The sequence below is a fragment of the Triturus cristatus genome, chromosome 3_1, assembly GCF_964204655.1.
Source record: "Triturus cristatus chromosome 3_1, aTriCri1.1, whole genome shotgun sequence".
Classification (NCBI taxonomy): Eukaryota; Metazoa; Chordata; class Amphibia; order Caudata; family Salamandridae; genus Triturus; species Triturus cristatus.
The window spans coordinates 525,826,620-525,849,221 of NC_140583.1; positions in this window are offsets into that span (position 1 = coordinate 525,826,620).

A 22,602-nucleotide genomic window follows, 5' to 3' on the forward strand; every position below is an offset into this window, starting at 1 on the left:
TGTCAGTAAGAAGCTGTACAGTTTCAGTTTAAAGATGTTATCGCATCGAGAAATTGGATCCTACGAATGCTCAGATAGGTTATCATCTGCAAGTCTTTACTCGAAATCCAGTAGAATAATTTGGGTAAGCTTAGGCCTTGCAGGAATGAGAAATTGGCTACTGAAATCTGTTGGAGAAATTGAATATTTGGCCGAGAATGACCCAGAAAGTACAGATATTTTGAAATCAAACATGTTGGACACATATTACCCAAAGAGAAGTCATCATCTTGAGAACATGTGTCTCTATGAAGTGCTGCAGAACTACATTTATTCACGGAAAGCCACAGAAGACATCAACAATGGAAAATATAAAGTCATTGGTGAGGAAGGATGTTTGGTGAAGCAAACAAAAGGAAGTTTGATAAATCACAGGAAGCTCAGTTGCCAAACTACTGACAAAAAGGAATTTTACTACTTGGCTCTTTTACAGCTGTTTAAACCATGGCGTTCAGAGGACGAACTACTGGGAGAATTTCAAAGCTATGAAGATTCTTTTAATGCTAGCAAAGACAGCATAGAATGCAGTACTTTCACAACTTATGTCCAAATGTTAAATGAAGAAAATGAACAGGAAGCAAAAATTGCAGCTGAAGTAGCTAGAGACAGTTCTCAAGACAGTCAAAGTTCAGGAACACTTAGTCAAGATCCCCTAGGACAACCAATCATAGAAAATGAAGCTGCAGTAGCCCTGACTGAAGTAGAAACGGCTATGAATCAAGCACAGGAAGATTCAATCGACTTACTAAATCTGGAACAACAACTGAATGAAGAACAAAAAGAAATTTATGAAGAAGTCATCCAAAAAATTGATCATGGATTACTACATGAAAAGAAAGAGTGCTCATGCACATCATTTGAACCAATCAGGATGTATGTGAGTGGACAAGCTGGAACTGGTAAAAGTTTCTTAATAAAAGTCATCAGAAGCTACCTACAGCAAAAAACAGCTTCAAATTTGTCTTGTGTGGTAACTGCTCCAACTGGGTTAGCAGCCTATAACATAAAAGGAATTACCTTACATCGCTTGCTAATGTTACCAGTGGAGCATGAGAACAAAATAGAATACCACAAGCTAACTGGAGAAGCATGCCTCGAAGTTTCAAGAGTGTTGAAGAAGATGCAAGTTCTCATTATTGATGAGGTGAGCATGGTTTCAAATTTAATGCTTGCCTTTGTGCATTTAAGAATGCAACAAATTCTTAAGAGAGACTATGACGTGTTATTTGGAGGAAAACACATCATAGTTTTTGGGGATCTTCTGCAGCTCACTCCAGTTAAAGGACAACCAGTGTTTAATACTGTGACACATGAAGACACGAAGAAGTCATTAGGAAGCATTGGTAATGCGAATATTTGGTCGTTCTTTGAGTACAAAGAACTCACTACCAATATGAGACAAGCAAACGACAAAGATTATGCAAGTATTCTGAAAGATATCAGAATTGGACTACTCACAGAAGTTGGCAAAAAAGCATTACAGAGTCGGTTGCTACATAACTTATTTCCAAATGAAGAAATAGTTGCAGAGAAAATATACCAGAACATTGCAGAAAAAAATACTGTAATCTGCTTAATGCCAACCCTACGTGAGTGCTCAATATTCAATGAGGAACTTTTGAAATTGGAAAAGGAAGAGATTAAGAAAATGGAAGCAGAGGACAAAATTCAGCATGAAAGAATTACTTTTACATTAACAGGCAAACCGAAAAATAAATTGGATTCACTAGAGAAGAATATTTCCAAAACAGTTGGATTAGAAAAAAATCTATATGTTTGCATGAATTGTCGAGTGATTTTAAGGAGAAATTTGGATGTAGAAAAAGGTTTAGTGAATGGAGCTATGGGAAGAGTTGTGGGTTTTGTTAATTACCAGAAAAAAAGATGGAATTGAATGTTTAAAAATAAAATTTGATCAGATAGAAGAAGTTAAAGACATTTGTCGTTGTTCAGTTCGTTTCATGCTTGTGAAAGACTTACATGTGCTTAGGAAGCAATTTCCGTTTTCTCTAGCATATGCTGTAACTATTCACAAGTCTCAAGGATTGACTGTAGATAGTGCTTTTGTAAACATTGGTTCTACTGTGTTCAAAGAAGGTATGGCATACGTTGCTTTGTCACGAGTGAAAACATTATCTGGTTTATTTATGATAGACTTTGATGACTCAAAAGTTAGTGCTGATACAAACTGTGTAAAGGAGTATAACAGATTAAGAAGAACCTATGCTCCTCATTTAGGTCAGTATCGTGTGATTGAAAAACATGTTGCTTCTCGGAAAAGGAGATTTGAAAATATCTGTAATGTGGATGAACAGAACAAAAAAAAAAGGACAGTGATGTGATAGCAAGGAAAAAGAACAGTGTTGAAGAGGTTGTTGGTTGCCATTTTGAAAATAGCTCTGGTGTCAACTGCTATGCAAATGTAGTGCTGAATGTTGTATTTTATCTTGAAAAGTTGCTAGAACAGATAATAGTAAATCATGGAAAAAGATTGTGTTCTCTGCTGAGTCTCCTTTATGAGAAGCTGAGTAATGATAAAACTAAAATAGAAAGTGCTTCTGATGTTAGAAATCTTTTATATGTATGTTCTGGATCTACACAGTTTAAAGAAAATGTCCAGCAAGATGCACAGGAATTCTTAATATATATACTGAGCGTACTTGAAGATGAAGGAGTAGAAGTAGAAAACTTATTTGGTGTCTCTTACAAATGGGAACATTGCTGTGAAAACTGTATGAACACATGTAGTAGTAATGTTGATTCATAAAGGTTCATATTTTTACCATTACCACAAAGTAAATCAGTGACTTTTAGTAAATTAGTTAAAGATGCCAATCACAACATGGAATGTTCTGAATGTAAATCAGACATGTTTTCTACATTATTTTTACAGAAATATGGTCAGTATGTAATTTTAATGATGCAACGTTGTAGAACTGATGGTTCAAAATTGGACACTTTAATAAAGAAGTTTACAGGACAGCAATTATCAATTTCTGGAAAAACTTTTGTTACAGTTGCAATAATTTTTCATGAAGGACCTACTGTAACTTCTGGGCATTACACAGTTTATCTTAAATGCGAAAAAGGCTGGACACTGTGTAATGATTCCCAATTGATTTTCAAGCAACGTTTGCCTTATGATTTACCCAATTCTTACTTAATTTTTCTGAAACCTAAATTTTGAAAACTAAAAACTGCATCTGAAGAAAGCATTTTTTGTAATTTTAAAGGATTATAATTGAAGATGTCACTTAAAAAGGATTTTGAAATTACTATTTGGCCTAAAGGAAAAGTAATAAAAACAATTGTGGACTCCTTTGACAGAAATTATTTTGGCATGTGTGCTTTTGCGACAAGGTTTAAAGACGGTTTGTCTAGAAAAATTTTATTCATCTAGAGAAGTACTTGTAATATATATGTAAAATTTCTAACAAGGTATATTTTAGTGAGGAAAGTTTTAGGGCTTTTTTTAAGCAATCTTTCAGATTGTTTTTTTTTTGCCCGCTGTTAAATGATGAATACAATTGTTTTCACTATTTTAAGTGAAAAATAAAAAATTCTGAAAACAGCAAAAAAAGGGCAAATAATTGCTTAGTAAAATATGTAAAAACATGTAATGCTTTTTGTAATGTATGATTCAATATTAATACTTTTTTTTCTTTTTTTGCAGAACTGGAAAGAAAAAATAAATAAAAAATTCTGTTCCCTTGCAAAATACTTAAAAAAAATTTTTTTTTGAAAAAATTTATTTTATTTAAAAAATAAGTGAAAAATATTAGTATTACTCAATCCTCCCTTTTCATGCTTCCATTTCTTCACCTTTTTTTGTACATTAAATTTAAAAAAAAAAAAAAACCTTGGGTGCGCGCAGGGTGCGCGCTCCTCAAATAAAAATAAAAAAAAAATCCCTCAAAAAAAATGTTTGGGGTTTAGTTTATAAGTGGCTCTTAAAAGAGCCCTTGAGTTAATGGAGGGAAACAGGAAGAGAAAAACGAAAAAAAAGAAAAATCATCTATAGCCTACTTGCACTCATGGGCATCAAATTTTCTCTGAATGAGATCAAGACTGGTCTCACCCACAGAAATAAGTTTACCGCAATCAGTGCAGCGTGTGGACAACCTAGCAAAACAAGGTGGTCCAGCAAGAGGTGTGGAAGAAGGCAAAGGCACCACTGCAGAAGAAGTGCTCGGCTGAGCTGCCGAAGATGTGCTCGGCTGAGCTGCTGCAGATGTCGTCGGTAGAGCAGGTGGAGGGTTTGCTCCAGAAGCTCGACGAAAAGTCACTGGATGCATTTTGTCAACATGCCTCAACATAGTGTGAATGCTAAAAGAATACTTCTTGTTAGGATTCCCACGTGACAAGACTTTTTGACAAAGTACACATGTAACTTTAGGTGCATTTACCTTTTTTTGTCCCTCTGGAAAAGTGAAAAACTGCCATATAAAGCTGTCTTTCTGCTTCCTGTTCCTCTGCCTCTCAAGAGTGTCCTGGTCACTGTCTGAAGATGGTTGCTGTTCAGCCATTGTCTCTCAACAACAGAATAGCTCCTTCTCCAAAGGAATCAGAACTAATAATGAGGGGAGTAGGTGTGGTTTGGGAAGAATCTGGAACTGAAAGTACTTCAAACCAATCAAAAGTGATGATTCTTGATCACATGACTTGCCATGAGGGGATTGGGTGTGGTGTTGAAACAATCAGAAACTGAAAGTAATGATAACCAATAAGAAGTGCTGTTTTATTATGCATATACCCCAGGTGCGCGCACTGCGCAAGCTCCGAGCGCGCACCTCGTGATTACGTATGCGCGAACGCGTAGGAGCGCTTGTGCATACGTCATATGCGCGTACGTAGCGCGAATACGTTGAACACGCGTATACGCGACCGTTATTGCGCGTAATTTTAGCGTATGCGGAAGTAAACTGCGTGGAGTGCGTAGGACGCACGCACGCATGCGTACGTACGTACGCATACGTACTGGGTGCGCGCTCCCAGCGCGCACTATAATGTATATTTGTGTACATAAATAACGTACGGCGGTATTCATAAAAAACTTACGAAATTGTACTAGGAGCGCGCTCAGAGCGCGCACTCCAAGAATTTATATATAAAAAAAAAAAGTGGAGAAAAATTAATTGCAAAAAATAAAAAAACTGTTCAACTTTATCCTAATTGAAATTTTTAAAAAAAAGCAAAAAAAAAAAAAAAGATACAGATAATATATAAATGAATACATAGGAATTTTATTTTTAATATAAAATTAATTTTTTTAATTAAATAATACAAAAATTAGCATTTAAAAAACCATACAAATTCACTGAAAAAACCAAAGGTTTCACACACGTTATAGTTAGGAATTAGCATTTAAAAAACCTTGCAAATTCACTGAAAAAACCATAGGTTTCACACATGTTATAGTTAGCTGGACATTTCACTCGTGAAAAACCAATGAAATTCCCCCGTTATAGTTAGTTCAGCTAACTATAACTCGCGCCCCCGCAATGCACTGCTGATGACGTCACATATTACATCACTCATGACATGGTCAGTGACATCACTCATGACATCACTGATGACATCTCAAATGACATCACTGATGACATAATCCTTGTGACAGAGTGGCAGACCTCCTCTCACCCTAATATAACCTTTGATTTACACATTCAAAAATAGAGACTACAATTTTCAAAACAATGGACATACCAATACCAGTTACAACAACCTCTTCAGTAATTCTAAGATCCACATACACATCCACTCATTCACCAACAGTCCTGTACAGTCACTCATACATGTACTCACTCATCATATGTACTCATACACCTATACATCCTGTTACACAACGCCACTCATCCATAGAGTTACTCACACACATAGTCACTCATGCTAATAAAGAATCAAACATACATTTACTTGCATATACAGTTATACACACACCACCACACTTACTTCTATGGAAACTTACACATACTTAGTCTTTTAAACAATCACTTATAGAAACACATACTTATTCATACAGGAACTCTTTCATTCTCTCACTCTCACATATACTCACTTATATACAACAATAGTCACATATACTAGTTTAAAACATATGTAGTTACTCATAGAGACACTATTGAGACAGTCATTCACTCACTAACACACCCATGCACACACTCATCCACCCATACAGTCCTGCAGACATGCTGTCTTCAGCACATACAAACAGTGAGTCACTCATTCATGTACCTATGCAGTACGTAATACCCCCCACCGAACCATGCAGACACTCAGACTGATACTCAAAAAACCAACTAATAACCTATATAGACACTCATGTAGCTACTCACCAACCCACGCAGCCACTTATACACAAAGTTAGAGACTGATAAAGATATTTTCATATTTAAACATTACTCAGTAAGCCATGTATTCACTAAGATGCACTTAATCAGTCAGTTATACAATCAATTTTTCAAAAAAAAATCATCCATTTAGACACTAAAAAACCCATTTATTTTTCCATCGTCCGTGAGATATACATATATAAAACATATTTAATTTTCAGAAAAATACACATTCACTGGATAATGTCATCAGTGATGTCATTTGAGATGTCATCAGTGATGTCATGAGTGATGTCACTGACCATGTCATGAGTGATGTAATATGTGACGTCATCAGCAGTGCATTGCGGGGGCGTGAGTTATAGTTAGCTGAACTAACTATAACGGGGGAATTTCATTGGTTTTTCACAAGTGAAATGTCCAGCTAACTATAACATGCGTGAAACCTATGTTTTTTTCAGTGAATATATATATATATATATATATATATATATATATATATGTATATATATATATATATATATATATATATATATTATCTACTGGCGGTCGCCAGTAGATAGTTATAGTTAGGACCGTGTTTCCATAGGAAATATCAAAATTCTATTTTGAATAACTTTGGCGCCGGTTGACGAATCCTCGCGAAATTTTCAAAACTAATGGGGCGCTCCGTTCTGCTCCTACCCGGAAAGTCTCGGGGTGATTCGTCAAGCGGGGGCCGAGAAAAAAGGGGGGTCCTAAAACGCGTTTTCTCCATGCATTTTTCCATAGGAACTTTAGTCGCAGCTACAGCCCGAACGGCTGAACAGAATTACTTGAAATTTGGCAGAGAGGTAGCCATAAGGTCAAGGAAGTGCCTTTTGCAGGTCTGGTGTAAATCTGTTCAGTATTTCCGGAGAAAATAGCATTTAAAAGCATATATATATCTATACGCGCGCAGGGTGCGCGCACCGTGCGAGCACCGTGCGAGCACCCTAACGTGCGCGAGCGTAATTCTGATTGGTGGTTACATGTTAGTCAACGTTCGAATCGGTCGAAATCAGGAAGTGTCGGCCGCCATTTTGTTTGTTTTCAGTGCGAAAGTGAAAAAGGAAGGTGGCGAACGTGAAAAGGGGGCAGGGTAGAGAGTTCCTGACCCCCTAGCCTTTGTCAGGGGGCCCCTGAAGGACCCCGAAGGCAAAAAAAAAAAATTTTTTTTTTAAAAATCGCGGGGGTGCGCGCACAGTGCGCGCACCCTGAAACCCCCCCCACCAATTTTTTTTTTTTTTTTTTTTTAAATCGCAGGGTGAAAACCAAAAATAAAAAAATAATAATTTTTAATACGTAGTTTATTGTAAAATAAATATATAAAAAAATAATAATACATAAATAAATTAGCATTTAAAAAACCGTACAAATTCACTGAAAAAACCATAGGTTTCACACACGTTATAGTTAGGAATTAGCATTTAAAAAACCTTGCAAATTCACTTAAAAAACCATAGGTTTCACACATGAAATGAAATTCCCCCGTTATAGTTAGTTCAGATAACTATAACTCGCGCGACCGCCACTCTATCACAAGGATGTTGTCATCAGTGATGTCATGAGTGATGCCACTGACCATGTCATGAGTGATGTAATATGTGACGTCATGTGCAGTGGATTGCGGGCGCGCGAGTTATAGTTATCTGAACTAACTATAACGGGGGAATTTCATTGGTTTTTTACGAGTGAAATATCCACCTAACTATACCATGTGTGAAACCTATGGTTTTTTAAGTGAATATATATATATATATATCTTTATCTCTCCCTATCTCTCTCTCTCTCTATCTCTCTCTCTCTCTCTCTCCCTCTCTCTCTCTATTTCTCTATCTCTCTATCTCTCACACTCTCTCTATCTCTCTATCTCTTTCTCTCTCTCTATCTATCTCTCTATCTAGCTCTCTCTCTATCTATCTCCCTATCTCTCTCTTTCTCTCTCTCTCTCTCTATCTATCTCTGTCTTTCTATCTATCTATCTCTCTATCTATCTCTCTATCTATCTATCTCTCTCTATTTCTCTCTCTCTCTCTCTCTCTTTCTCTCTCTCTATCTCTCTGTCTCTCTCTCTCTCTATCTCTCTCTCTCTCTATCTCTCTCTCTCTCTCTCTCTCTCTCTCTCTATCTATCTATCTCTCTATCTCTCTCTCCATCTCTCTCTCTCTCCATCTCTCTCTCTATCCATATTACCTACTGACGGTCTCCAGTAGTTTGTTATAGTTAGGACCTAGTTTCCATAGGAAACGTTTTTATTCTTTTCCCAATAACTTTGGCGCCGTTTGACGAATCTTCGCAACATTTTCAAAATTAGTGGGGCGCTCCGGTCAGCTCCTGTCTTGAAAGTTTCGGGGTGATTTGTCAAGCGGGGGCTGAGAAAAAAGTGGGGGCCCAAAACATATTTTCCCCATGTAATTTTCCATAGGAAACTTTAGCCAAGGCTACAGCCCGAACTGCTGTATGGAATTACACCAAATTTGACAAAAAGGTAGCCCTTGGTTCAGAAAGAGCCCTTTTGTTAAATGATGTAAATCCGTTCAGTAGTTGCCGAGAAATTAGAAAAAGAAAAAGTTTTGCTATATGGCCACGGTGGATTCGCGAACCCTCCCGACCACGAGCTTCACTGTGATCGGCTGCCAACACTCCACACCAGGAAGTGTTGGCAGCCATCTTGTGACTTGGGTAGAACTGAGTCACAAGATAACAGTGAAACACAGTGAAAAAACAAGAAAAGGGGGCAGGGTAGAAACACCCTGACCCCCTACGCCTGCTCAGGGGGTCCCACAAGGACCTCCAGGGCCCAAAAAAGCATTTTTTTCAAAATAATTTGGGTGGATATCATGATGGGGTCATGAATCCCGCCAAAATTATAAAAATAAATGAAGCGTGGGCTCCTGCGCTTCATTTAAATGAGGCACCCGGGTGGGCCAGGTCCCGGGGGCATTCCCCAATTCATATTTTATAATTGCGGGGGCCCGCGGGGGCCCCTGCATCCCCAGGGACTGCCATCTCCCCGGGGTTATGTAAATAGTATGCGGGAGGGCATCCCACAGCCCCGGGGACCGCCACCCCCCAGGGCTATGTAATTTATTTGCAGGAGGGCATGCAGCACTTCCGCAGCCCCAGGGACCGCCACCCCCAGGGCTTGTTTTTTAATAATCTGCGGGGGGCCTCCAAGGCCCCCCCAAGCCCCAGGGACTGCCACCCCCTGGGGCTTTTGTTAAAGTTTCCCGGAGGCACACTGACTCCCCTGCTGCCCTGGGGACCACCAACCCACAGGGCTTGATTTAAATAATAAAAAAAGTGTGTGGGGTGCTCGAGCCCCCCCAAAAGCCCCGGGGACCACCACCTCTCCGGGGCACTAAGTATGTAAATGCGGGGCTTTGCTAAGTTTGGGAGGGGGTCCGCGCGCCCCCCCCTCCTGGAACCCTTGATGGCCCTTGGGACTGCCACCACCCAGGGCCGACTCCTGCAGTATCCCGGGTTGCCCACTCCCGGGACACTGCTGTTTGCTATGACAGGGCGGGAGCCATGCTCCCCCCCATCATAGCAAACCCTGCTTTGGATTTTGGAAGCGAAAGCAGGTTTCCTGCTCTCGCTTCCAAAATCCAAAGCAGATTGCTTTTCCACACAGGGAGCTGCATGCCAGCAGCTCACCGTGTCGAAAAGCAATGCCGCTCCCGCGGGACTGTATGGGAATTGGGGCTCCCCCCCACGGTCCCCAACAAAGTTGCCAGGCCCCGGGGGATGGGGTCCCCGGGGCCAGAAGTGGCCCGGGATGGCCCCCTCCCCAATAAAATGTAATTTTTTTTCAAAAGGCAGGCCGGACCCGGAGCCATAATTGGCATAGGTTTCAGGGATGTTATAGTTAGTTAGAAATTAGCATTTAAAAAACCATGGAAATTCACTGAAAAACCATAGGTTTCAGGCACGTTATAGTTAGAAATTAGCATTTAAAAATCCTTAGAAATTCACTGAAAAAAACATAGGTTTCATTGACGTTATAGTTAGTTGGACATTTCCCTCGTACAAAACAAGAGAAATTCTGCCGTTATAGTTAGTTCAGCTAACTATAACTCGCACCCTCGCAATGCACTGCTGATGACATCACATATTACATCATTCATGACATCGTCAGTGACATCACTGATGACATCTCAAATGACATCACTGATGACATCATCCACGTGAAAATCTGGTGCAACTCCTCACACTCTAATATAACCTTTGATATACCCACTGTAAAATACAGACTACCATTTTCGAAAGCATCAACACACCAATACCAGTTACTACATACGTACTCACTGATTCCTAGGTCTATACACACATCCACTCATTCACCCATACAATCACTCATACATGCAGTCACTCATCAATACAACACTATCATATGCACTCATACATCTATACAGACACTCACACACCGCCACTCATCCACAGAGTCACTCACACACCTAGTCAGTCAGGCAAAGAATCAATCACACTCCCATTTACACACCACCTCACTTATTCATACTGATACTAACGCATAATTACTCTCTTTTGTAATCACTGATACAAGTACACTCTCATCTATACAGCAAGTCTCACAATCACTGACTCTTACGTATAGTCATTTATATACTCTCAAATACACTGCCTTTTACATATGTAGTTACTTGGACATGTACCACTGAGACATCCATTCACTCACCAACACACTCATACACACACTGACCCACCCATACAGCTGTTTCCACATGCACTCTTGAACTGATACAGACATTTGCACAGTTAAAATCACTAGCCCATGCATTCAGTAAGATACGCTTAATCAGTCACTTATACAATCAGTCATGCACCTACTAAATCAGTGATGTCATTAGTTAATTAGAAAATTAATCCCAAAAAATAATCCCCTCTGTGCAAGGTCAAAGTTTGTTTGCAGCCATGTTTGGCAGCTGGTGGGGGGGTGGGTTGCATGTAGGCCCTTGTCTTACACCAGGACCCACACCCAACCCTTACTGTTCTTAGTTAAAGGTTTACTTCAAATCTACCAATCACACAAGAGGCTAAAGTTTGATTAAAAAAATAAAATAGAAAGGAGTTGGAATCTTCCTGTCTCGACATTGGGCAGTTGTTCCACACCTAAAGCACTCACAGTTTTTCTGCTTCCAAGGGCTATATCGCAGTAATTGCCCCAGGTACTCAATGGGTATTTTTGCTGGCTGCTTGCAACACCAGGCTGTGTTTTCTTCATACCTGTGCCTTGTTACACATTGGTGCAGAGACAAAAAACCTTTTGGATGTGCACAGACTGTGTAGTACATAGACATGGTGCACAATCAGTGCTCCTCCTGCATTGCCCCTTTGGAAATGGCCAGGGGTTCCCAGAGACTCCAGACATCACCCTCTTCAAAGAGAGACCAGTCTGCCCTGAGTGAAATATTGTGCTACAGTTTGAACCCATAGCCCTAACTTTCACAAGTGCGTTCTCCTGAGTGCAGAAGCCAGCTGTCAGAATTCACACCTATACTGAGGAAAGCATTTGTTCTTATAGTTGTGTGCATTGTCCTGCTCTGAACAAGGTGCACCTATTTAAGGGTGCAACATGATGCAAACTGGGAGAATGCTTCCAATATGTAAATATGGCTCTGAATTTTATTTTGGTTTTTTTAAAAAACAAGCAATGAGACTGGCCCATCCTGGCATTGGTCCTCATCCACCCACCCCTTTCTCAAACATGGAGACCTTGACCCCGAATAATACAGCCATCCTCATGACAAGTCAGATGAAATTGGGATTCATTTAGGTTAAGGTTTGACCTCAAATTCAAATTCATCTCTGTCAACTAATAGAAGACAGTGTATTAAGAGTAAATTGGATGTATCTGCCAATGAGAAAGCAAGGACAGATGCAATGCAAGTGGATTGATTATCTGGTAACCGCAAAGGGACTAACGTATCTAAGTAACTTAATGATCTGGAAGAAATAAGCAACAGATAAAGAGCCAAACTAAATCATATACTTTGTAGACGATGATGATCAGCATAACGTTTGTAAGGATCACTTAGCAGCTTTCAGATTTTGGATTACTTCCTTTTCTACTTAATGAATAGGTAGCAAGGGCAATGACTGGGCATACTTGACATGTGCAATGGAATGATGATGATTTCAGACAACTGTGTCATGAATTGTTGTATTCAAAATTAGCAGATTGGACCTGCATACTCAAATTATTTTGATATTGAGTTGCAAAGCAACAGAGAAATTTGACTATATTCTGCTTGCTTGTCAAATTGGAAGTGGTAACTGCTGGATTCATTTAATTTGATTCCTAGAATGGTCAATTGGCCACACCGGAACTTAGGGCCTAATTACGACTTTGGGAGTGTAGGAGTGAGCTGCCACCCCACTGCCCTGCTCCACCACAGCCAAAGTCAACCGCTGCCTGCCCAACTACGAATTTCCTCGTGGTCTGGTGGGCTGTGCTTTGGTGGTTCCACGGTGGTGCAGTTCTAAGGCCCAGATGTGTGCCTTAGAACTGCAGCACCTAGAAAGTGTCAAAGCCCATTTGTGCACGGCATGCACTGTGCAGTCCATGGCGTGCAGGAACAGGGGTGAATACGCACCGAAGGACAGATGTTGTGCCCCCCTGCATGCAACCCCATGTACAGGGGCACTATCCTGACTGCCACACACCGTCATGAAAAGTGTGGAGGGCTAGAAAGTCACAATATGCTTGGCAGTGCCACAGCAGCATATTGCTGCCCCAGACACATATTGCTACACCAGACCGCTGTGCCACCGCCGAGGATCGCAGATCCCCGGGGTTGCGGCGGTCTTATGGTGGTCCAACCGCAAAAGTTACAATATGGTGGTTGAACCGTCATCACTGCACCACAGTGAGTTTGTGGTCCACGGACTGCCAAACTTATAATCAGGCCCTTCAAAGCAAATTGTGTTGTGTGCCTCAAACTAAAATTATAATCTAATGAAAGCCATTAAGACAGATTATATTTTTCATAAACTGTTCTGCATATGTCTGAGCAGCATGACCTGACTTCAAATGTAGTCAATGTCTCATATATGTAAAAGAGTTAAGGACAACCCACAACATTGTATATGTGTTTAGAAACAGGTAAGTCACAAGAAAAGTCCTTTGAGATGGTTGACCATGGTTGACAAGGAGTGAGTGATAGGTATAATATTCCACATATATTCTTGCAAATGTAAACAAGTAATGCAAGTTGCTGCAGATTCTTGACCTGTTTGTCTGTTTGTCTAGTGTGCAGCCACAAGAAAAAATAAGAACTGTTCAGTACGTCAATTAACTGGATAACTAGCCAAATGAGCATCATTATACCACTCAAGTATCAACTTTTGTTGGGATGAATAGTTTACCTTGACTATACAGAATGTAACGTTTAGCATGTTTTGTCCTTGGGTCATTATATAACTACTCTTGTCTCGGAATGCCTTAAGGAGCATCTTGTACCACTTCCAGGAATAAATCTGGAGAGAAGGATTGACTAAGGACAACAGGAAGGATAGGGGTGGTGGGATTTCTGCCATGATAATGCCATTTAATGACCGAGCATCTTCTTTACCATGTCTACATCCTGACAGTAATTGATTTGGAAAAGGAATTGGGAGAAATATATCATTCAGTGAATATGCCTATGATTGTAACATACCATGGAGATACAGAAACCATGATTCTTGTGATCGTCCAGACTTTAATGCTGGAGCCTTTGAAAAGTGCCTCCAATGCCCCAAAGCATCTTAATAGTTCCCAGTCATATATAGCCTAGTGCAGTTCAGTGTTTGTTGAGGAGCAAGAATAACAAGCATTGGCATAGCCAATAGGTCTCGCCTTTGGGACCTTATAAAGTGTTTAGCCATGCAACAGTTGCATAGCTAAATACTTATAAGGTCCCAAAAGCGAGACCTATTGGCTATGCCAATGCTTGTTAAATACGACATGGCACAAGGAATATTTCCACAGTCGGCAAAAGATGGGCATTTGTCTTTGCCAGGAGAGGCCGCAGCTCAATTGAAGAAAAGATTATTTCTTTCAGGTCAAAACTGCATACATATATAAAACGTCAAGACCACTTAAATGTAATCAAAACACAAAATAAAGGCGTGGTTTCTGAAAGATAAGGCCATAACCTAATCTACAGGTGAAGTGTGTTTATACAGTACTTGTCAGTTTATTGGCAGGTATTAGCAAAGGCTTTGTGTAAACAGAAGCTTTACTATCTCGAATTGAAATCTCCGGTCTGGTTTGGAACGTGTTTTTCAGCTTAATACACTTGAAATAGACCATCGTCATTCACAAAGGTAAAAATCGATGGTAAAAAGGCCTTTTAGCACACGAATACGGACAATAAAGCTCATGAAACAATACAGTGGGGTGCGAAAATAATATTTTGGAACAAAACTGAATTTCGAGGTGCAAAGAGAATGCAGTCATCAGTCATGCATAACAGGCATCTGAGATTGTAACCTTCAGTATGGTCTGCTGACTCACTGTGGGATATTAAAGTTCTAGGTGCGACTAATGAGTAACAACCTTAGCACGATACATAATCTCATTTATACGTCCTGAATAAAACAATATTTTCGTGTGGCTTTATAAGTGACAATCACAGCACTACGTGGCATGTTTAAAAGGGCATTTGAATCGCAAGAATATGCCCCAACGGTAAAATTGACAATATAAAGGAAGCAACCAGCTACCTAAATGTGGCAGTCATATACTTGTAATAAAAGTTTTACATTTAAAAATAACGCATACACTTGTAATACAACAGTACGAGTGCTTCGTAGCAAGGTAGGTGTATTAAGGCAGGTACAGAAGTCCTCCTTTAGCATTCATGTACTTTACAGGGAAATATTGTTTTTATCTGTGCAAAGCAAAAGTAGTATTGCCTTTGAATGACTGAAGCCTGAAGGCAACATTTTGAATACACAAGGACGATTGAAAAAATAAATACATTCAAAGGGTATGAAATGGAAAGAAAAAAGGCATTTCCAAACTAAAGCATTTGTCCAGCAGCCTTGTTACTTTAGTGCATTTCTTTTAAGGCATTTGTGCATGAAAGCCCCTCGATGTAGGAATCAATGTATATCGTTTTTACTTAATTTATTAATTTATTTTTTACACAATTCTGTAGAGAAAGATAACGTAGTTTGTAGGGCCAGAGCTAAAAGAAAAAGCAAGCGTTGGCCGCGCGTGAGCGGCTGGAGACGCAATATGTGGTGGGGGAGGGGGAGAAGCGGGAATTGTGTGTGCGCGTGCGTCATCGTGATCGCGATCGCTCTGAAAGCGAAAGTGATCGCGATGATGCACGAGTTTTCAAAGTGCTGCTGGCGGCCGGCTGCGCGCGTGCCCGATCGCGTGAACGCAAGCGTTAGGCCAGCCAGCAGCACTTTGAAATTCCCACATACAAAATGTCTCTTCGAGCCAGCGCATGCGGTGGGCTCAGCGAGGCCTAAAACGGTAATGGATGTAATGCCTCTCTATGTGAGTTTCTATGAACTACAATAGCATCAGTGGTAGAGGCTGAAGCATTGTTTTATCAATAAAGGATAGTCCTACATGACAATGCTGTAGAACTGGAGCAGATATCAATGTCCTCCAGTCCTTCTTGAGCTCAATAATGGTTGAAAAGGTATGAGTAAATTGCTGGTAGAAGTTAGCACCCAACAAAATGTACTACGTTCACATTCCATACCTACTTTTATTCTCTCTATAACCATGCTCTCAGCAGAAATGGCATAATCCAGAAATGTGGCTGAAGAGCTTTAAAGACACATTTGATCAGCTTAGCACGTAGCCAATGTTGCCTCAGCCATTGAAGGACTCCTATAACAGTTGGAAAAAAGTAGGTTTCTGTCACATTTCTCCCTCTTTAGGATGAGGTCAAGGTGCTGCAGCTTGCCCAAGAGAGGTTGTAGTTAATGTGGGCAAGTTTCAAGTATATTAACACATTTTGCTGCATGTCTTTCCTGAACAAATGCTAAAAAATTGTTCAAAACATAGAATATTGCAATATATTGTATTACGTGAGTAACTGTTACTGTGAAGAGCTAAAAGGTAAAAGAGTGTACAAGCTAATAAGTAAGTGGCACACAGAGGGGTTTAGCTTAGGAGAGGTTAGTTGGCATCTGGGATAGCCCTACCATGCAATTTGTTGGACCTGTCAGTCTAGGGTGGTCTTCACCCAAACATTTTGTCTTCACTTCTCCTATTTTTGCTGATCTCATTTATGCTGACCTTAGGACTCTGCGCTCTTTATCACTACTAACCAATGCTAAAGTGCATGTGCTCACTCCATAAAATGTGGTAACATTGGCTTATTCCCAATTGGCATATTTAATTTACTTGAAAGTCCCTAGTAAAGTGGCACCACATGTGCCTGGGCCTGTAAATTAAATGCTACTAGGGGGTCTGCAGCACTGATCATCCCAGCCACTTACGTAGCCCTTCAAAGTAACATCTCAGGTCTGCCATTGTAGGCTGTGTGTGCCATTTCAATGTGCCAAAATAAACATTTTACCAGGCCTGAACCTACCTTTTTAATATAGATAAGTCACCCCTCGGACATGCCTTAAATAGCCCATGGGGCAGGATGAAGTGTTTTGTAAAAAGTAGGACATGTGATTTTATGTTTTAAAGGCCCTGGTAGTGAAAAACTCTTAAATTCATATTTCACTGTTGTAAGGCCTACAGCTCCCATAGGATAACATTAGAGTTACTTTATTACATTTAAGGTGTGGCTTCCAAATTGGAACAGGTAACCAGCTTGTGCTTATGTCTTTGAATTTGTAATGAAAAATCCTATTTTATGGTGAAGTCTGATTTCAAATTCCATTTTGGAAAGTTGTCATTTTGCTGACTTAGCTATTCTGTGCCTGCAGCCTGCCTCAGGGTCGCTGACAGTTGGGCTTTGTGTATTCCTCCTACACAGCCACACACAATGCAGAGCTTAGGTTTGCCTGCCTATCACTGTCAGGATGGAAGGGTGGACCAGGGCACAGCCCTGCTTGCACTTGAGTAGGCTGTGTCCCGCTTGACTGCTGCTCTTAAGAGCAGCTGCCTCACTGTGCTACCCTGCTGCCCTCTTACATGGGTGAGAAGAACTAGACCTGCTTCTGTTGAACCCAGGACCCCAGAGTGATTCAAACAGCTAGTTGTTTGCCCTCCTGATTAGAGCCTCAGGGACAGAAGGCTCCAACCACCTTGAACCCAGCACCCGGCTACTGTAATCTGTAAGTTCTACCCTGTCAAGTGATGCCACCCCAGTCCTTGGCCCTTGCAAGACCATAGGTGGATCTAGCAGAACCGATGCATCTCCTCTACTGTGCAGCGCAATCTTGAGCAAAACCAATCCATCACATCTGCTTAGAGGCTTATCCCAGCACAAAGATTCTGCATCAACCACACGGCCCACATCGGAATCTTTGCTGTGAGAAGCCACAACAGTGCAGGTTCTCGCATAGCAAATCCCTAGTTGACGACAGCCTCAACCACAACACAGGTTTTTGCACTGCAGCTTCACAGCTACACAGAAATTATGCATTGCCTCGACTGAGCGATGTATCCCCGGCGGCAGACTTCGCTTCGCTATCCCTCATTGATTGGATCCCTGATGATGACGCAGGACTTGCATCACAGCTTATCAGCCTCTCAGAACCGATGCATGGCCTTGGCTGTGTTACGCATCCTCTGCGTGAGACCTCGCAATGCTCTACAACCAAGATTTAAGGTACTCTTGTTCATTGAGCCTAACAGGGTCTCTGTAGGCAGCCCGCTCACCATTGCCATTGGCCTGAACTTGTGACTTAGTCCTGTTCCGATGTGATCAGATATCCGCAGTTGGTGCTTTCTGAATTTTCGTTGCCATTTTCACTGAGTTCTTTAAAATTGCATATCTGTGGTTCCACTAATTGGATTTTTGTCCTTTTGGTCTAACTTTAGTTATTAAAGAGTAATCTTTTTTTATAATGGCCCTTCAGATAGCCCTCCATGCCTGTAAGAAAGTCACTAGAATGCAATCCCAGCCTGAGGAGTCCGAGGATGAGGATTCCAATGTGGATGATCCTGATGAGGGGGAACTTTAAAAAAAAACTGTCCTCATCCCGCCATCTCTTTCTTGCTGGTGTGTGTCCCCCCACCCCGAAGTGTGGGAAAAACTACCCACACAAGATATTTGCTGTTCCAAAATGGCCTCCCCAAGCTAAAAAATACCCACAGCAAGGCTTAATCATTGGACCCCATGGTTATTTGCCAATCCACATAACATTTCCAGACCCTCTCAAAGCTAAGGGGATCACAGGTTATGTTCATCTGACTCATTAACTTAATTTTTTTGGAAAAATCTTTAAAAAGTGGTGCTGATTTCCAAAGCCTACATATCTCTGTTCTTGCCAACAGTACCACATAGAAAACAAACTTCATTTTGGCACAGTTCAAACCAAAATAGCCATCAAGACTAATCCCAAAAAATAGAAATTGAGGGCTTATCTCTATATGATGCCCTGTTATATTGTTGATGAAATTACATACGGTGTCCCAATAGGGAGCCAGAGCTGGACATTGCATCAACATATGTATATCATCTGCCTTTACTGCCTTACATTTTGGACATCCGAGTTCTTGCCCACCCTTTCTTGGCAGCTTACTTGGAGACCAGAAGACCCTGTGAATCGGAAACAAATGATTTCTCTTAAGTGAGGCAGGTTTCACCACTTCACATAATGTAGTATGAGAGACTTGCCTTATCTGGCTCATATCTCCCTCTATGGTTCCCTCTTCCCGTATTGAAGATAGATCAGGATATTTCTTGTCATCAGCCTCTATGAAGTCCAATACCATATTGATACTTCCGTTCTTTAATGGACTAGTCTTCATCACCCGTTCAGACCATACCTCCTCCTCTTCCCACTCTTGAGTTGCCCACCATGATCGTAGCTGATAATATTTCAATCTCATTAGCTGGCCATTAGTACATGCACTAAAAACTTTCCAATCCTGATCCTACTCTCAAATCTGCCCAGCAGTTCAGACCAGCTCACTTCAAGGCTGGTCCTTAGTCCTTAAAATATTCTAGTGCACCTGGGGAATCCCAGATTGGGGCTGAAGATGTATAATATGGGATACTAAAGCTCTTCCTGAAGTATGCCCAAGTTCTTAATGCTATTTTCAAAACTTTCAGCTAAACTTTTCTAAAGTATTTCAGATACCCATATTTGAACAAGAAGTGGCTCTTCCTCAATCCACTAAGCATCGCTTCATATATTTTGCCCATTGGGATCTGGTTTTTTGGCAAACATACGAAAGTTCTTAAAACGGAATGCAAAACAATACATCTGGAGGTCAGGCATAGTCCTCCTGCCACCAACTTTCCTCAGTTTTTTCCATGCAATCCTCATCCCCCTTGAGGCTCAAATAAAGCTCCCAATTTTTCGCTGCTGTTTAATGATACACTCTTTGGGGAATGTAAGAGCTATAGAGTTAAACAGAAAAGTAATTTTGGGGAGAACAATCATTTTAAAGAAATTAATTGTACCATAGATGTTAAGTGGCAAATTGGTCCATCTCACTAAAAGTTTCTCTACCTCTTGGCTCACTTTTTTTCAATTAACCTGTGGGATGTCCTCAGGTTTCTGAGTTATAAAAACTCACAGATATCTCATTTGCAATTTCCCCCCCTGATAAGTCATATCCGGGTTCCAATCCATAACCTTGGTTTTATCCGCATTGATCAAATACCCCAATATTTTGGGTATTGCAAGTTAGGCTTCATTGTGAATAATAACATATCATCTGCATATAGGGTTAATTTGACCTCCAACTCAGCTGACTTGAATGGGATAATAGAGGAATCTGTTCTGATCTGGTGTACAAAGGGTTCAATATAGAAATTGAAAAGGATGGGAGATAGAGGACAACCCTGCCTTGTACCTCTGGTGATCTGAAAGTGGTCTGATAGGTCTCAATTTATCAAGACTCTTCAAATTGGGGTACTATACAGATTTTGTATTGTGCCTATCATATTTTGAGGAAATCCAAAGCTCCTAAGGGCTTCCCATAGATATTCTTAATGAACCCTAGCAAAGGCTTTAGCCACATCCACGGCCACTACTGTTAAAGGAGATTTCTGGGCGTCCGCCATATCAATGGCATCCACCAACAAGTACCTAAGCTCATTTAGCTGCCACCCTAGGATAAACCCCTTATGATCCAGGTGGATGACACTCTTAATTACTCCAGCCAACCTGGAGGCCAATATCCTTGAAAAGATCTTATAATCGACGTTTAATAGGGATATTGGTCTATAAGATTCTATTCTACCACGATCTTTATCTGGTTTTAGCACTAGAAATATAGTGGCCTCTGACACTAAAACTGGAGCTTCTTTGCCTTTCATATATATTGCATTAAACGGCACCTTTAATATGGCGATTTATTTCTCAAGAAATGCCTTATATAGCTCAAATGTGAGACCTTCCGGGGCCCGCAGCTTTAACACCTTTTATTCTTGTACACTGGGCCTTTATCTCCCCTTCTGCGATCTCTAACCTTAATATATTCCCTTGTGTCCTTGTTAACCTAGGTAGATCTTTTTTTATTAGCCAAGACTCTATTATCTCCTTTTTCCGTCTGGATGTCCTCTTTATATAGCCTACTCATATTCTTCCGATCTTCTCCTCTGCTCTCCTAATTAGTACCCAGAGGCAGCCCTGATTCTGAATCCACCAATACATGTATGGTATTACTAGCTTTGTCTGCTCTAACTTTCCAAGCCAAGAGTGAACCACATCTCTCACATATGAGAAGTGTTGCACCTTAATAATTCTCCATCTATGTTGGATTTTCTTTGCCAGCTGACTCTAATACTCTGCCTCCATATCCTCCAATTCTTCTCGCAGGATAGATATCCTAGCTGAACGCTCTGATGAAGCATCCATTTCTTTTATCTTTATTTTAGCTTGAAGTGTCTCTTCTTTGCTTAGTATTTCTCGCCTCCTTCTAATCATTATGACGCTGATTTCAGGTCTTAGGTATGCCTTATAGATATCCAATACTATTTGTAGGCTGGCAGAATCTTTATTGAATACAAAAAACTCAGCGGTCTTATCTGCCATATCTATCAAGTGCCCACATTCTCTGTCCCTGTTGTTCATGAAGTCTTAGCTATGGAGTCATGGGAGAATGGTCTGAAAGTTAGGCTGGGCCATGGGCCACTGACTCTACTTAGTCATATAGAGAATAGTCGACCAAAAAATAATCTATCTGTGAATTATGTCCATATATTTTTCTATGAATGTAAAACCCTTAGCAGAACCTAACAAATTCAGTTCTAGTATAATATCTTTCGATTTGCTCAAAGTCTTTGGAGTACTTGTATATTTAGCTCTCGATGTTCTTTCTAGAGTTTTATTCAAAACAATGTTAAAATCTCCCCCTATAACAATGGGAATAGACATTTCCAAAAGATGGTGTTGCAACCTATCTAACGCTTCTGGATCACCACTAAATGGACCATAATATGTTGCACGAGCTATCTGCATATCCCTGACCAAAAGGTTTGCCACCAACCATCTAACCAAGCTATCTGTACCATACTTCAGTAATTTTATTCCTAATAACTAAAGCCACTCTTCTAGTGCTTCCCCATTCATCTGAACACACTACTTCCTGAACCCACCGTAACTTACTAAAACAAGATCTACTCTCTTTCCTCTCCAGAGGAGTCTCTTGAAACATTAAGATATGTGTGCCACTATCCAAAAGAAACTGCCACCATTGCCTGCTTTCTCCTGGCCCTCAAACCATTAACATTCCAGGATATTATTTTAACCTTCCTATCCATTCTCTATTTCTTGGTATCCCAGCATTCCTCCCTATATGCTCTCCTGCTTGACATTCTGTAATGGGGTCTTCCTGAAACTTGCTGTGTTCCTTATTGTTACTAAATTATGAGATGAAGACTTATTTTTTAATTTTTTCCCTCTATGTCACCAACTTCTAGTGCCCCCTTCCCCGAGGAATCCCCCTCCTATCCTTGGGCAATTACTTCTGCCTTTTGCAAGTTTCCTTCCGAGGGGTAAGGTGCGTATCTCCATTGCACATGCTTAACATACCTAACTATGTACATTTCTTTTCAGATTTCTCCCCCCTGTAACTTAAAGTGAAAACTAAGTTTTTGAGGTAGCA